Here is a 16596-nt window from a genome sequence, read left to right as displayed (position 1 = left end):
CCAACAACTATTAATGAGTCATATGAAGATAAACATTGGATTAAAGCTATGGAAGATGAATTGGAACAAATTGAAAAGAATAACACATGGACATTGGTTCCCCAGCCTAAAGACAAAAATGTAATTGGAACTAAATGGGTATTCAGAAATAAACTAAATGAAGATGGTAAGGTAATCAGAAACAAAACAAGATTAGTATGTAAGGGATATTCAGAGAAAGAAGGAATTGATTATAATGAAACCTTTGCACTGGTACCTAGAATTGTGGCAGTCAGATTATTCTTAGCTTTTGCAGCACACAAGAACTATAAAGTATATCAAATGGATGTTAAATGTGCATTTCTGAATGGTGATCTGGAATAGGAAGTTTACATTGAACAACCTGATGGATTTTCTTTGACAGATGACAAAGATATGGTTTGTAGGTTAAAGAAATATTTATATGGAGTGAAGCAAGCTCCTAGAGCTTGGTATGCTAGATTGGACAAATATCTCTTGAAGCTTGGTTATACTAAAGGTAATGTTGACAACAAGTTATACTACAAAGTGACAAGTGATGACATCTTGGTTATTCAAGTTTTTGTTGATGATATTATTTTTGGAGGAGAAGATGGATTGTGTAAAGAGTTTTGTAATAAGATGCAGGAAGAATTTGAAATTTCTATGATTGGAGAGATGAAATTATTTTTAGGATTTTATATTTCATAGACTGATAGAGGTATATTTATTAATCAATCAAAGTACTTGAAGGAATTACTTAAGAAATTTGGCATGGAAAACTTTAAACCGGTAAGTACACCTATGACTACAACTGATAAACTATCTCTCAAGGATGAATCAACACCTATTAATCTGACAAGATATAAGTCTATGATAGGATGTTTAGTGTATTTAACATAAACAAGACCTGATATTATGAATGTAGTATGTATTGTTTCAATATTTCAGAGTAATCCTAAGGAAAATCATGAATCAATAGTATAAATGATTTTTCGGTACCTACAAGGCATAAAAAATCTTGGTTTATGGTATCCTAGAGATAAATTTTTTGATTTATGTGAATACATAGATGCAAATTGGGTAGGAGATGTAGATGACTGAAAAAACACCACTGGCAGAGCATTTTTTCTTGGTAGTAGACTAATTTCTTGGTTGAGCAAGAAACAGAGTTGTACATCTTTATCAAAAGCAGAATTAGAATATGTAGCAGCAGCAACCAATTGTACATAGGTACTATGGATCAAGAAAATGTTGAAGGACATAAAGGTAAAATGCAAGGAACCTATAACAATTTACTGTGATAATATGGCACAAATTGATATATCAAAGAATTGGGTATTTCCCTCTAAAACTAAACATGTTTCTATCAAATTCAATTTTCTGAAAGAGGATGTTGAAGCAAAAGAAGTAAAATTGGTTTATGTGAATACTAAAGAGCATATTGTAGATATTTTACTAAGCCTTTGCCTGAGGAAACTTTTGAATATCTCAGAGATCAAATTGGAGTTATACCCTCACCAGTAGAAACTTAGACAATTGGAGCATGGCATCAGACCGACAGACTTAACAGAGGAACCCTTTTTTGGCCTTGATGAGGAGAGCTACTTCTCAAGGGGAGTAGTTGGATAAGTTGGTATTTGGTAATAAGTTCTATGAACTAATTGTATTTGGTTTTGTATTGCTTTGGCATTTGATGTCAAAGGGGGAGAGATATATATGGAAAAAGACATTATCTTTGGGGAGAGATTATTCCTAGGGGGAGAGATATTATGTATTTTGATTTTTGGATAATGATCTCTTGGGAGATTGTTAATTTTTAGTTTTTGGCATTTCTGCTTTGGCACTTAGATGGTTTTTCTATCTTGTGTTCCCATCAATGCCAAAGGGGGAGATTGTTGGTATTATGGATGTGTTGCATTGGTTTTTTCATTGATGTCAACACTTGTCAACACTTGGAGATCTTTGGTTATGTTCACCAACATGTTCAATGACTTATGCATAGTCACAAGTATCTGATTAACCAGCAGGTTATATTGTTCACCGACACTTAGGATGATCAATTATCATCTAGAGATTACTTGGTTATGTCGAAGACATTGTTTGGACACTTTGTTTTGGCAATTTGGTCATTGGTCTAATCGAGTTTGCATATTTGTTGTTACCAACAAATAGGTCTAGATTATGGACCGACAAGCGTCATCTATTCCAGATCAGCACGACACATTATGGAGATGATTTGTTATTGTTGTAAATGCATTCAGCCGACATCATGCATCACATATTGATTCATTTGTAATTAATTTAATTGTAATGTTATTTGTAAGATGACCTACACATTTGGTCTTAGGTCTTGGTATATATGTAAGATCTCATTTATGAGATTATGGGAATAAGGTAGAAGAGTTTGAAAAGGATTGTAATAAGGTATATGCAAATATAAGCAGAGCTATACACACAGATATCATTCAAGATTGAAGGAAGGTATGAAGAAGACAATCTGAGCTTAACTGGTACTGAATCTAGCATATGAAGATGCTATTTTGAGCAGTACATTATCATTGGATCTAACCATCCAATTGTAGTCAGTGTGACTCCCATTTTGTGATTGAGCAGTGAGCTCTAGGCACTTGGCCTTTCTTCATGTGCAAACCCCATTTGTACACACATACTATCTGCACTAGTATCATCTGATTGTGGGTAAGGTTTCCCACCGTGGTTTTTCCCCTTACAAGGTTTCCATGTACAAATAACTGTGTTATATGTTGTGTATGTTATTTGTCTTTATGTTTCATGCATTAAACTTTACCAGTACTATTATTAACTACTTAACTGTCTACCGACATTAAAGTTTAGTTTACCAGTATTATGCACTAAGTTTGGTTAAAGTATATTTGGTTGAAATTAGTAGACAACTGATTTACCCCCCCTCTCAGTTGCCTCTAGGATCTAACAGGTTTCTCAAGATTTTTCATCAATTCTAATCGAATTGTATGTTTCCCATTGGGAAAGCACTAAGGAATATAGCCCCTCACTATAGCCCATGCTGAGATTCATCTAGGAAGCACAATCCCTCTGCACTGAGGTAGGAGCCCTTGTCAATAGCTTTATGATCATCCTCAGTCCTAAGATCCCCATGGCTTAGGACCTAATCCAAATGCTATATGCAGCCCAAGATGAAGAATTGAGAGAAAAGGGGATAGTAGACCATCGACAACTGATCAAGAAGATGAATCTTTTCATCAATCATCATAGGGTGATCATGCATGTAGCAGCGGTACTTGAACCCTTGCAAATCTCCATCCTAGATATTGAACAACGTATAGAGAGGTTTGTCTCATTAGGCCTCCCTTCTTCATTCCCTTTGGATGGTTCTATACTAGGGGTTGAATAAGTATTAAGTCAGGTCGAGCATTTGTAGCAGGATAGATCTTTCATTCAGTGCCTGAGTAATCCCATCTCCACAAAGGAGGTTGAACATCTCCTACACCCCTTAGCTCAGTTCTACGTGCTCCTGAAGTTGGTCCATGATGAGCTAGTTAGCCTGCCTTTTGACGAAATTATCTGCCTGGATCAACATTATCAGAATCTTGAATCACAAGTGTTGCCCCCTAGAAAAGATTAGACCCCCTTGCATCAATTCTATGATCTGGTTTGCCCCATTCTAGCATAAAGTCTGCTCTCCAAACTAGCAGTTTTGGGTTCTCGTATTCCATAGGCAGAATCCCCCCTTTTAGTTGCCAAGAAATGTTCATATTGTTTTTGGTTGAAGTCTGTGGGCATTTTTTTTGATCGGGATGCTTCTTTTCTTTCTATAGCTTTCTAGTCACGCTTGATGTATGGTCCAAGTGTCATCTTGGCATTGCCCCGATGACCCGTATTTTACATTTCAAAGTCTCAAAGAGCATGAAGGTGATAGATGGATCAGTTCTGGTGACTCAGCTTTTGTTTTGGGTCCTGCCTCATGGTTTTTAAAAATGGAGGCACCTAGCCTCTCCACGTTGTTGGTACTTTTTTGGTTGGGAGGCTCTTTTGTAGAGTTTTTGTTGTTCTTCCACGTGTCCTTTAGTGTGTTTTCCTACGAAGTGCCACGACATGGGTTTTCTGTTCAAGCGGGTAGGAAGATAATTGCGGCTGGGTGAGATTAACAATTTTGGAGACCGTTTTGCTGGCTGTGTTCCTAAAGAGTGCCACGACATGTCTTTTATATTTCAGGGGTGGTTGTGCTTGGTTCATGGATGTTTGGGCTATTAGCAGAGCCATGGGCTCTATTTATGCTTGTGTTTTCCTTGTTATGGGGGTTCAAAACTTTTAAAAGAAATAATTAAGTTTTCTTAGTTAGAATTTCAGCCTTTTAGCTGTTATTTCTTTCTAAAGAAGGTTAATCAAATTGTCCCTACGGCCTTTGTGATGCCTCTTTTCAACATGCTCTAATGGTTTTTTGTGCTTTCTATTATGATTCTGATAACTTTGGGAATATATATCTAAGATTCTGCCAATTAAACTATGTTTTGCACTTGTTATCTAGTAGATGCTTGATTGATATTTCTTTATGTTGCAAAGGAATTTTGATTGTATCTTAGTTGTGGTTTTATCTAGACATGTAGGTTGTTGAATGGGCTTTAAAACCACATTTGGTTGGGTTTTATATGCTGATAAAATTTTTAGAAAAATGCTCTAGCATATCACCTCAGTAGTTTAGATCTCGTTGTTTTGAGTTTTTCTTTCTTCCCCTTTTCTCAAAACTATAAGGAAGAGCCAACTTCTAAAACCTGGTGGTCATTCAGTGAGTCTCGTGCAATTGGTCGCCCATCACTGAATTTACCATAAGGTTGTTTGCTTCTAGAGTAAAATATAGATTCAACACCAACTACTCCCCCTGAGAAGTAGCTCTCTTCCATCAAAGCCAGAAAAAAGATTTCTTTGTTAATTTTTGTCAGTTTGATGCCAATATTCGACTGTCTAAGTCTCTATTGGTGAGGGTATTACCCCAAGCTTCTCTCTGAGATATTCAAAAGTTTCCTTAGGCAAAGGCTTAGTAAAGATATCTGCAATCTTCTCTTTAGTATTCATATAAACCAATCTTACTTCTTTTGCTTCAACATTCTCTTTTAGAAAGTTATATTTGATAGAAACATGCTTAGTCTTAGAGTGAAATACGAGATTATTTGACATATCAATTGTTGTTGAATTATCATAATAAATGATTATAGGTTCTTTGCATTTTACCTTTATGTCCTTCAACATTTTCTTAATCCATAATACCTAAGTACAATTAGTTGCTGCTGCAACATATTCTGATTTTGCTGTTGATAATGATGTACAAATCCACTTCTTGCTTATCCATGAAATCGATCTGTTACCAAGAAAGAATGCACCACCAGTGGTACTCTTTCTGTCATCTGTATCTCCTGTCCAATTTACATCAGTTTAGAGTTTTCCATAGCAAATTTCTTTAGTAGTTCCTTCAAGTAATTTGTTTGACATATGAATATACCTCTATCAGTTTGTGAAATTTGTAATCCTAAAAAGAATTTTATCTACCCAATCATAGACATTTCAAATTCTTCCTGCATCTTGTTAACAAAGTCCTTACACAATCCATCTTCTCCTCCAAAAAAGATATCATCAACAAAAACTTCAATAAACAGGATGTCATCATTAGTCACTTTGAAATATAAGTTGATGTCAGCATTCCCTTTATTGTAACCAAGCTTCAAAAGATATTTGTCCAATCTAGTATACCAAGCTCTAGGAGTTTGTTTCAATCCATACAAAGCTTTCCTTAATCTACAAACCATATCTTTAACTTTTTTCAATGAAAATCCATCAGGTTGTTCAATGTGAAATTCCTCTTCAAGATCACCATTCAGAAGTGTACATTTTACATCCATCTGATATACTTTATAGTTCTTATGAGCTGGAAATGCAAGAAACAATGTAACTACCTTAATTCTAGCTACCGGTGCAAAGGTTTCATTATAATCGGTTCTCTCTTTCTGTGAATATCATTTACACACTAATCTTGCTTTGTTCCTGATTACCTTACCATCTTCATTAAGTTTATTTCTGAATACCCATTTAGTTCCAATTACATTTTTGTCTTTAGGCTAGGGAACTTATCTCCATGTATTGTTCTTTTCAATTTGTTCTAATTCATCTTTCATTTCTTGAATCCAATGTTCATCTTGACATGCTTCAATAACAGATGCTAATTCAATTTGAGAAATTAAGCATACCTCTTCATTTGCCAGTCTTCCTCTTGTCATAACACCTTGATACTTATTACCAATTATCTGATTTTTTGAGTGATTCAGTCTTACATACCTAGGTTTATTCACATGCTGCTAGTCTTTAGTCACTGTGGAATTCTCTGATGATTCTGGCATGGCTAGATCCATATTCTCTATCGATGCACTCTGTATAGGTTCATTTATGAACATCTCATCTGCTGGTTCAGAATCTATAGACCTTGAATTTGGTCTAAAGTGTTCATCTATCTTCACATTTGCACTTTCAATAATCTTCTGCAATGTTTTATTAAAACATCTATATGCCTTGCTCTTAGATGAATAACCAAGAAATATTCCTTCAACCCTTCTAGGATCAAATTTGCCAACATACTCATCTCTCCTAATATAACATTTTCTTCCAAATATTCTAAAGTATTTAAGAGTAAGATTATTACCAAACCATAGTTCATAAGGGGTCTTACTAGTTTCACCTTTGATGTGAACTTTGTTGAATGTATAAACCATTGTATTCATTGTATTGACTGCTTCTCTCCATTACACATGAGGTACATTTGCTTCCAATATCATGCTTCTAACTACTACCAAAATAGTTATGTTCTTCCTTTCCACAATTCCATTTTGCTGAGGTGATCGGGGTGCTGATAGTTATCTTTTGATTCCATTCACTTCACAAAATGTATTAAATTCCTTAGATTTAAATTCTCCTCCTTGATCAGATCTCAAACATTTGATTTTCTTACCAGTTTCATTTTCTACCATTTCCTAGAATAGTTTGAATTTTCCAAAAGCTTCTGATTTCTCCCTGAAAGAAGTAACCCAACACATTCTAGAATAATCATCAATAATTAGTATAAAATATCTTATCTCCCTATAGACTTCTTGTTCTTACCGGACCACACAAGTTAGTATGAATTAAATCAAGAACATTATTGGATTTCTCATAAATACTCTTAAAGGTTTTTCTAACTTGCTTTCCCATTTGACATTCCTTACATACCGGATGAGGTTTCACAATCTTAGATAAATCCCTTAATGCCTTACTTGAACTAATCTTTACAATCTAATCAAAATTCATATGACAAAGTCTCTTAAGCCATAACCAACTTTCATGAATATGTGCAATCAAACATGTCTTACCATTGTTATTCAAATGAAATATATTACCTTTAGTTTGATTACCGGTTGCAATCTCCACTCTAGTTATGTTCATGATTTTGCATTTACCATTTTTGAATTGTAACTGAAATCCCTTTTCAACTAGTTGACCAACACTCAAAAGATTACGCTTCAAACCTTCAACATAATAAACATTGTCCATATTGTGCTTACCATCCAAAGATATGGTGCCTTTTCCTTTGATTAAACAAGCTTTATCATTCCCAAATCTTACTAGACCTCCACTATATTCCGGAAAAGATAAGAATTTACTTTTATCACTAGTCATATGATGTGAACATCCACTATCAATGATCCATTCATCTTTTTCTTCAAGTTTATCTATCAGGGCCCACTCTACTAATGGAACAGTAGGTGCGATTGATCTTATTTTATTCCAACAAAATCTCATCCATTTTCTGTCAGTTCTTCATCAGAATCATCAATAACTCCTTCATTAGCATAGTAACAAGATTTATCTATGTTCTTAAATTTGTATCTCTAATATTCAGGGTTAGACTTATATGTTTTTTTAGCTTCCTCTCTCAATCTTGCATGTCTGTCAAGACATCTAGATGCTATATGACCAACTTTATTGCAATTAAAACATTTTGTATATGGTGAAAAGTGGAATAACAATATTGAAAGACTAAATAGATTCAACCACAAAACTCTAGCCTAACAACAACAAAGATCCACCATAACATATGAAGATTACCTAAGACAATGAAATGAAATGAAAATCACAAATATTATACCATCAAATGTCCAATAGGGTTTGGATCTCCATTCTTCCTATCTCCATTGATCTTGCTTGATATATTTGCTCTCAGATTTTATGTGTGCACAAGAGCTCAACAAAGAATGGAAATGTGGTTGCAAGTAGGCTTGATCACATATGAAAGTTTGAATGCTAGGGTAGAAGGGGGTTGATAATGAAAGAGAGTATCCTCTTATATAGAAGACACTAAAAGAAATGGAGGGTTAAGATTGAGAGGGTATGTAGAAAAAATAATAAAATAATGAGAGGGTAGGTAGTGTAGGAGTTAAGAGATGAATGACATGTGTCATGGGTAGAAAAGGCTAATGATTTAATTAAATAAATAAAGATTTATTTAATTAATAGAGGAAGTGGGATCAATTAAATAAATAAAAGTATTTATTTAATTTAGGAAAAAGGATAGTTTAAATAAATAAATGTATTTATTTAAATGAGAAATAAGGCTAGAAGAAGATAAATGAATTAATTAAATAAATAAATATTTATTCAATTAATAGAAGAATTAGGCTAAAATAATTAAATAAATAAAGATATTTATGTAATTTAGACAAGACAATTTTAGGTGTCTACATTTTGCCCCTCTTTGAGACAATGCAGCTTGTCGCTTTGTTTCAAAGAAGATAAGATGAACTGATACAAAGTTGCCCCAAGATGGGAATGATATGCCCCCTCAAGAGATTGGATGAAAATGTCTGAAAAGATCACAGACAATCTCTCGATAAGAAAGAAAGGCTAGAATGGACTGATCGGATAGGATAGAGAAGTCTAACTCGGGAGACTAGGGCTAGGGCTAGGGCTATGGTAGTCTATATAATAGACCATGAGGGGAAAACATCCTCATTGTCATCCACACATCCAAGAGGTCAGAGTGCAGAAAGAGCATAGGGTAGCAACAGTCAACAATGATGGCATTGGTTCACAAATTTGATCACATTCGCCAATTTCAGAGGCCAACAGATACAGTAGAGCCAGTAAGGACTACCAAACCTCCTTGTACTTTGTTGCAACAAATGTTGTCATAAATGCATGTTAGGTAGCGCAATAAATGCATTTTAGGTATGTCAAGCGGGGGGGGAAAATGATAAGGTGCACCTGTGTTGGTGCCAGGCACGTCTATGTTGGCTAGGCGTGTCTTTGTTTGTGCTAGGCATGTCTATGAATGCAAAGGCATTTATGTCAAATGCAAGCACATCTGTGTTGTGCAGGTGCATTTATGCTATATGGGCGCGTCTGTGCAGAGTAGAGGAATGTCTATGTATGTCAAGCACCTCTGTGCAGAGTGGACATGTATGTACAGTTTGTATGTGCGTTTATGTCATAAATGTGCATTAGTTTCTTCTAGGCCAAATCAACCATTCTGTGATGAACATACGCTATGGATTGGATAAGCTGCTGAGAGGATACACTCAAGAAGGTCCTCTAGGGAAGACTAGGTTAGCAGATAGGGCTAGGATTTATAATTATGTGATACAACATACATTGCTAATTAGGAAACTACTCAAGAGGATACACTCAAGCAGAGGCCCTAGGATAGGATAGATCGAAGCACTTTGTGATGAACAGGGAATGCCAAAACATAGTACTTTGTGATGAATAGGGAGTACTAAAAAGAGAAGCACTTTGTGATGAATAGAGAGTGCAAATACGTAGTACTTTGTGATGAATAGGGAGTACCACTAGGATAAAAAGCAACACTTTGTGATGAACAAGGAGTGTCACTAGGATCACTAGAGTGCCATAAGCACTAAGATAAAAAGCAGCATTTTGTGATGAATAGGGAATGCCACTTTAACTGACACAGTTGATTTGCTTGACTGTAGGAGGACCTACCTATGCTGGAGTCATGAGAAAGATTCCCATCGACTCAGAGTTTGTGAGCAGAGCCGACAGTCGAGGAGAGAGCAACAGTTTAGGCTATGGGACTATGACATATTCTATATGTGCCTGAGTTTCAGGCAAACATGGGGTTGCTGACTGCTTTAGCTGAGAGATGGCACTCAGAAACTTGCACATTTCATTTGCCGATGTGTGAGATGACAGTCACCTTAGAGGATGTTTATAGGATACTACGGATACCGATCGATGGGGAGTTAGCTCCTTAGAATCAAGATGGAGACATGGATGCACTGAGATGAGTGTTCCAAGATCGGGGATTGGAGATGAGGGTTGGACCCGTGTCTTGGGATACCATGACATGGATAGGATTAGCACTACCAGCAGTGTTGGTAGGAGTGATCAGTGGGTTCCTCTATCTGAATAGGGTGACACAAGGATTGGATGTGGGCTGGGGTGGTACACTAGAGACATTGGTGACAGAGCACACCAGGTTTGCATGGGGACTGTGTCTGCTGGCACACTTGTATTATGAGTTACATCAGTTTGTCTACCATGGATCAGTAGGATTGGGCTACGAAGTGACATTATTGCAGGTGTGGGTATATGAGCATCTACCAGTGACACGACTGATTCATTTCAGAGGCAAGGGCCATGGGCACAGTTTTGTGCATTTGTATGATATGATTATATCTCAGCCACAGATTGGGAGATTAGAGTACTAGCGTAGGGTCATTGATGAGATTGACATTGTAGTATGGAGACTGTATCGAGAGTGTGAGGAGTGGGAGGATGACGTAGTGGAGCTTCCATATGTGTTTAGGAGGAGATATCTGATTGGGCAGATGCCACATGTTCTTGAGAGGTAGTTGGTGGATAGGGTGGGTAGGCAGTTTGGCAGGATACATCGGATGCCATAGGGTTTCAGGATGTATGCATGGATAGTGAGAGATCAGGCACACTTTGGGTCATTATTGTCTTATGATCAAGTAGTGATGTAGCTAGTAGAGATGATCCCCTTGCCTTGGGATATGTGGCCAGAGATAGAGGATGTAGGGATGGATGCAGAGTATACTACATATTAGGCAGAGCATCTGTTTCCATGGCTAACGGATCTGGGGGAGCTGATAGATGGAGATGGTGGAGGTGATGGGGATGATGATACAGATGGTAGAGGTAGAGGCTGATGGAGGAGGTGGGGTGTAGTAGGAGAGAGGAGAGTGGCTCCGTGGAGAGAGGGTGGATTGCCTTTACAGGTGCTAGCAGGACAAGTTCCTGGATAGGTACAGGGACAGGGATAGGGACAGGGGCAGCCATAGGAGCAGCCACAAGTATAGGGATAGGGTGAGGAGGGAGAGGAGGAGGATGAGTTACTGGCTTTGAGGGAGATCTTCTAGGGATAGGCAGATGAGATCTAGGATCTAGAGTGAGAGACAATGAGGCTCAAGAGACAGCTGAGGGATACTGAGCGAGAGAGGGATCAGGCTATCCAGCGTTATACAGAGGTTAAGACAGCACTAAGGGCAGGGAGGGAGGTAGCAGAGGACACAGGAGCTGGATATGCCTTTTTTTTGTGGGCTGGGGAGGAGATAGGCTACTGGAGAGACCTATACTATGGAGTGGTGCCACCAGATCAGCGGGCTAGGAGCTTCCGTAGACCATCACAGACTACGATGACCACTACAGGGAGGGAGAGGATATAGGCATTGAGCGGTGGGGTCATGGATACTCCACCATCGCCAGATAGAGGGGGCAGGAGAGATGATGCTGGGGTGGTTCCTTCCAGGGCTTAGACTCTGTTAAGGCCAGCTGGCTCTGAGGGAGGGAGTTCATCATAGCCTTAGAGGGCTCCTTATGTATCATTTTTGTGCCATTTTTGTATGATGATGCAGACACCTTCAGGTGATTGTAGCCATATGTATTTTGACATCATTGTATCATGACACTTATGATTTTTGAGATATATATATGAGATGACTCATCATTGCGGCAACTATATGCATGTGTACCTATGTGATGCTTCTATATGTTTTATGTTGCATGTTTCTATATGATGCAAATATGTACATGAGGGAATGCAATATTTTTTGTTATTTTATGTTTTAAAATGTTTTATATGTTATGCAAATGTGAATGTCTCAAATGCAAATGAATATGATAAGGATGTAAAATGTGCTAACATGTGTTGTGTGCAAGATGTTATGCAATTGTAATATCTATATGTATGTATGTATGAAATGCTAACATGTGGTAATGCAGGTGCAACTACATGAAATACAAATATTTTTTTTGTGTCATTATACTTAGTCATGTGATAGCAGGCTACACGGACTCGGGAAGGACGATGAAGGTCAATCAAGAAAGGGGGGTGGAAGATAGAATATATGAAAGTGAAAGAGCTTCTTGTGCATTATCATCATTGAGCTTTATTATGTCGAATAGGTTATGGCAATCTAGATATATATTCGACCCAAAAATTCATTGTACCCATTTGCATGGAGATCAGACAGTCGCAAACAAGGAATGCCCCAGTTCACACTGGACTCATAGTGTCCTCATATCCTTGGACAAGTCATAGCATTACTAAGAGAAAATCCATAGATAGCAAAGAAAAATAGGTGACGATACCCCATTCTCGCCTTTCTAGTTAAAGACATCCTAGAGATAAAAGCCATAGTCAGAGACATCCTGAAAAAGCTAAAAGACATGTCACCAAAAGATAAAATCAAAAGAAAACCAAGACTCGACACCAACATCCACTGTAGTCCTCAAGTTTAGTGTCTCTTGTCACTTGTATAAGTCTTATTTGATTATGGTCACAATGTTTACTTTCACAAAAAGGATAGATAGCACTGAACCATAATGTTGTCTAAGTCTGTTGAAAGATTTGATTTGTTGAAGCCCATTGCTATTGTTGTGTCTCATCTAAAAATGACTAAATCCATGCAACTGATACTTTACTGCGAAGAAGATGGAACTTTATTGCGGATTGGTGATGCAAGTGTTTCTTTATTGTGGATTGTGCATGGATAGAATGAAAAAAATTGGAAGAAACTGTACTCCTCAAAATGTGTGATGCCCTTAGTTCTATAGCCATCACTAGACCTAGGATTTGCCTTAGCCACAGATAGGAGCTGATTTATTATGGATGAAAAGGGGTGAAATGGGAGGGATTATTATGAATGGCTAACCAATGTTGGGTAGATCAATAACAAGCCATGATGGGAATGGGTAAGTTTATTATGAATGGATAGGTTGTGAGTGTGTGCAAAGTGAAGGATGAGATCAAATCCTAAAGGAGGGAGGAGCAATGTCTCTACACATGGCGCTAGTGACCCAGTTTTCACCATGGTACTTGCCCAGGGCACCACCGAAGTGGTTTTCACCATTGGACAAAAAAAAATTTCTTTACTTTTTCACTTTTTTAATTTTTTTGTGTCACAAGGCACCTGTTTGCCAGATTTTCACCAAGTAACGATTTTTTATTTTTATGATTTTTTTGTATTTTTTATATTTTTAATATTTTTTTGTATTTTTGAATTAGGATACTCTAACAAGCTATGTGTAAAACTTGCGAAGGTGCATGCTGTTAATAGGATCCTCCAAAGGTTTTCCCTTTATGATTGAGAGTTGATATGCACCAGATCCATAGGCTATTGTAATGATGTAAGGACCAAGCCAATTTGGTTCAAACCTGGCCTTCTTCTCTCTGTCTTGCTGATTTTTAGGATTCTCTCTAAGAACTAAGTCACCTACCTCAAATGTATGAGGCTTGAATTTATGATTGTAACTGTGACTCATTTGTTGTTGATAAGCCTTGAGATGATTAAAAGCAATTTGTCTTCGTTCATCCAATAGTTCAAGTTCCTGTAAGCGAGAGACCCTGTAGTCTTCATCACTAATAATGTTTCGCAAAGAGACTCATAAAGAGGGTAAGTCGACCTCGATAGGCAAGATAGCTTCAGCATTGTAGACAAGTGAATAAGGTGTGTCTCTTGTTGGTGTGCAGACGCTTGTGCGGTAAGCCCAAAGTGCAGGATTAAGTTGGATATGCCAATTCTAGCCAACGTCATCGACTATCTTTTTTAGGATTTTAAGAATGGTTTTATTAGATGCCTCAACTTGGCCATTACCTTGGGAATAAAAAGGTGTGGAGAAACGATGGGTAATATGGAAGTGATCACAAAGTTCATGAACATCTTGATTTTTGAAGGGATGCCCATTATCAGTGATGATGGAAATAGGAATACCGTATCGACAAATGATGTAGTTGAGAATGAATGTAGCAATCTATTTTCTAGTGACTTGTGTAAGAGGCACGACTTCAATCCATTTTGTGAAATACTTTGTGGCGGTGATGATGAGTTTGTGGCCATTGGAGGAAGGAGGGTGAATCTTGCCTATGAGATCAAGTCCCCATTGGAAAAAGGGCCAAGGAGTCGCAATTGGTTAAAGTTCTTGCACTGGCGCATGAATGAGGTCTCCATAAAGTTGACATTGCTTACATTTTTTAACAAACTAATATGAGTCTTTTTCCATATTGGGCCAGTAATATCTAGTCCTGATGAGTTTCTTGGCTAAGGTAGGACCACTAGAATGTGGACCACATATCCTTTCATGAACTTCATGTAACGCAATCTGAGCTTCATCCCTTTCTAAACATATCAGAAGAGTGCCATCTAGACCTCAACGGTATAGGATATCGACTAAAATGATGTATCGAGAAGATTGGCGAATGAAAGTGCGACATTGGTTATTGGATAAGTCAGGAGGAAGGGTATTATTACAAAGGTATGTGAAAATGGAACCATATAACTAGGAATCAAGACCAACAACACATATCATCTTAGTAGGAGTGATCTCATATGAGGGAACCAAAAGGTAATCCACCAAGAACTCATAGCGGGTTTCATTCTGTTGTAGATTGATCAATGAAGCAATAGTAGCCATAGAATCTATGGCTCGATTCTGCTCTCTTGGTATCTGCTCAAAGTTTAACTTCATGAAATGTTGTTTCAGGTCATCCACCATTATTTTGTAAGGCATTAATTTTTCATCCTTTGTTTGGTAGTCGTCAGTTGCTTGATGAATTACAAGTTGAGAGTCCCCAAAAACATGAAGTTTGTGGACCTTCCACTAAACGGTAATCTGTAATCCTATTGATAATGCCTCGTATTCTGCTATGTTATTAGTACAAGGAAATGATAATTGATATGATTTTGGTATGGAATACCCTTGAGGTGTGATGAAGAGGATGCCAGCTTATGCACCATGTTGTGTGTATGAGCCATCAAGGTATAGTTTCCAAGGCTTTCTGTGTGATACTGTCAAGATGGATTCATTTGGAAATTCTGAAGTTAGAGGAACATCATCTATCATGGGAGCATCTGCTAATTGATCTGCGATAGCTTGTCCTTTTATTTCTTTTTTGTCTACATATTTAATGTCGAATTCACTTAGAAGCATCACCCATTTGGCTAGTTGACCAGTAAGCATTGCTTTATTGAGAAGGTATTTCAGTGGATCGATTCTTGCGACCAACTTAGTTTTATGAGTTAGCCTATAATGTCATAATTTGTATAAAGAAAAGACCACAATGAGACATGCACACTCAATTAAAGTGTAGTTTAGCTCATATCCCACCAAAGTACGACTGATGTAGTAGACTGCCTTTTCTTTGCCCTCAACATCTTGTTGTGCTAAGAGTGTCCCCAGTGCTGTTGAAGTAGCGGATATGTATAGTAATAGGGGTTGATCTAGAACTAGTGGCATCAAGACTGGCGGATTCAGAAGATAATCTTTGAGTATCTGGAAAGCCTACTGAAAGTTATCATCCCATTTGAACTTGATGTTTTTGTGTAGCAAGTGCTGAAAATGATGACATTTATCTACAAGTTAAGCTATGAATCTTCGTATGGATTGGAGTCTTCCTTGAAAAGATTGAAGTTGATTGATATTTCTTGGTGGTTGCATCTCTAGGATTGCCTTGACTTTTGCCAGATCGGCTTCAGTTCCTCTTTTTGAGACAATGAATCCTTATAGGAGCTTCCCAGAGATTACTCCAAAGACACATTTCTTGGGGTTTAATCTTACTTTCTATTTTTCCAACTGATCAAAAATGACGGAAAGTATGTCCAAATGTGTATCTTTGTCTATTGATCTTCCTAAGAGGTCATCAACATAATCTTCCATAGTAACGTGCATAAGATCATGAAAGATGGTAGTCATGGCTCATTGATATGTAGCACCTCCATTCTTTAGCCCAAAGGGCATGACATTCCCGCAGAAAGTTCCCCAAGGACAAGTAAATTTTGTTTTGTGTTGATCCTTAGATGCAATTTTTATTTGATTATAGCCAAAGAATCCATCCATCAAAGATAAAATTGTTAGTAAGATGAGAGGGGGGGGTGAATCATACAAACTCACAATGCAATATATTTATCAGATTCAACCTCGGTAGCCTTTACTTGATATGCAACTATGACTGTAATTCATTCAAACTCATAAACTAATAAACTTAAAACATCACAACACATTTAACGCCAGATTTAACGTGTAAACCCAAATAGGGAAAAA

This window comes from Cryptomeria japonica, chromosome 6, assembly GCF_030272615.1.
Source record: "Cryptomeria japonica chromosome 6, Sugi_1.0, whole genome shotgun sequence".
In the NCBI taxonomy this organism is placed as follows: domain Eukaryota; kingdom Viridiplantae; phylum Streptophyta; class Pinopsida; order Cupressales; family Cupressaceae; genus Cryptomeria; species Cryptomeria japonica.
Note: the sequence above shows the minus strand (reverse complement) of the source record.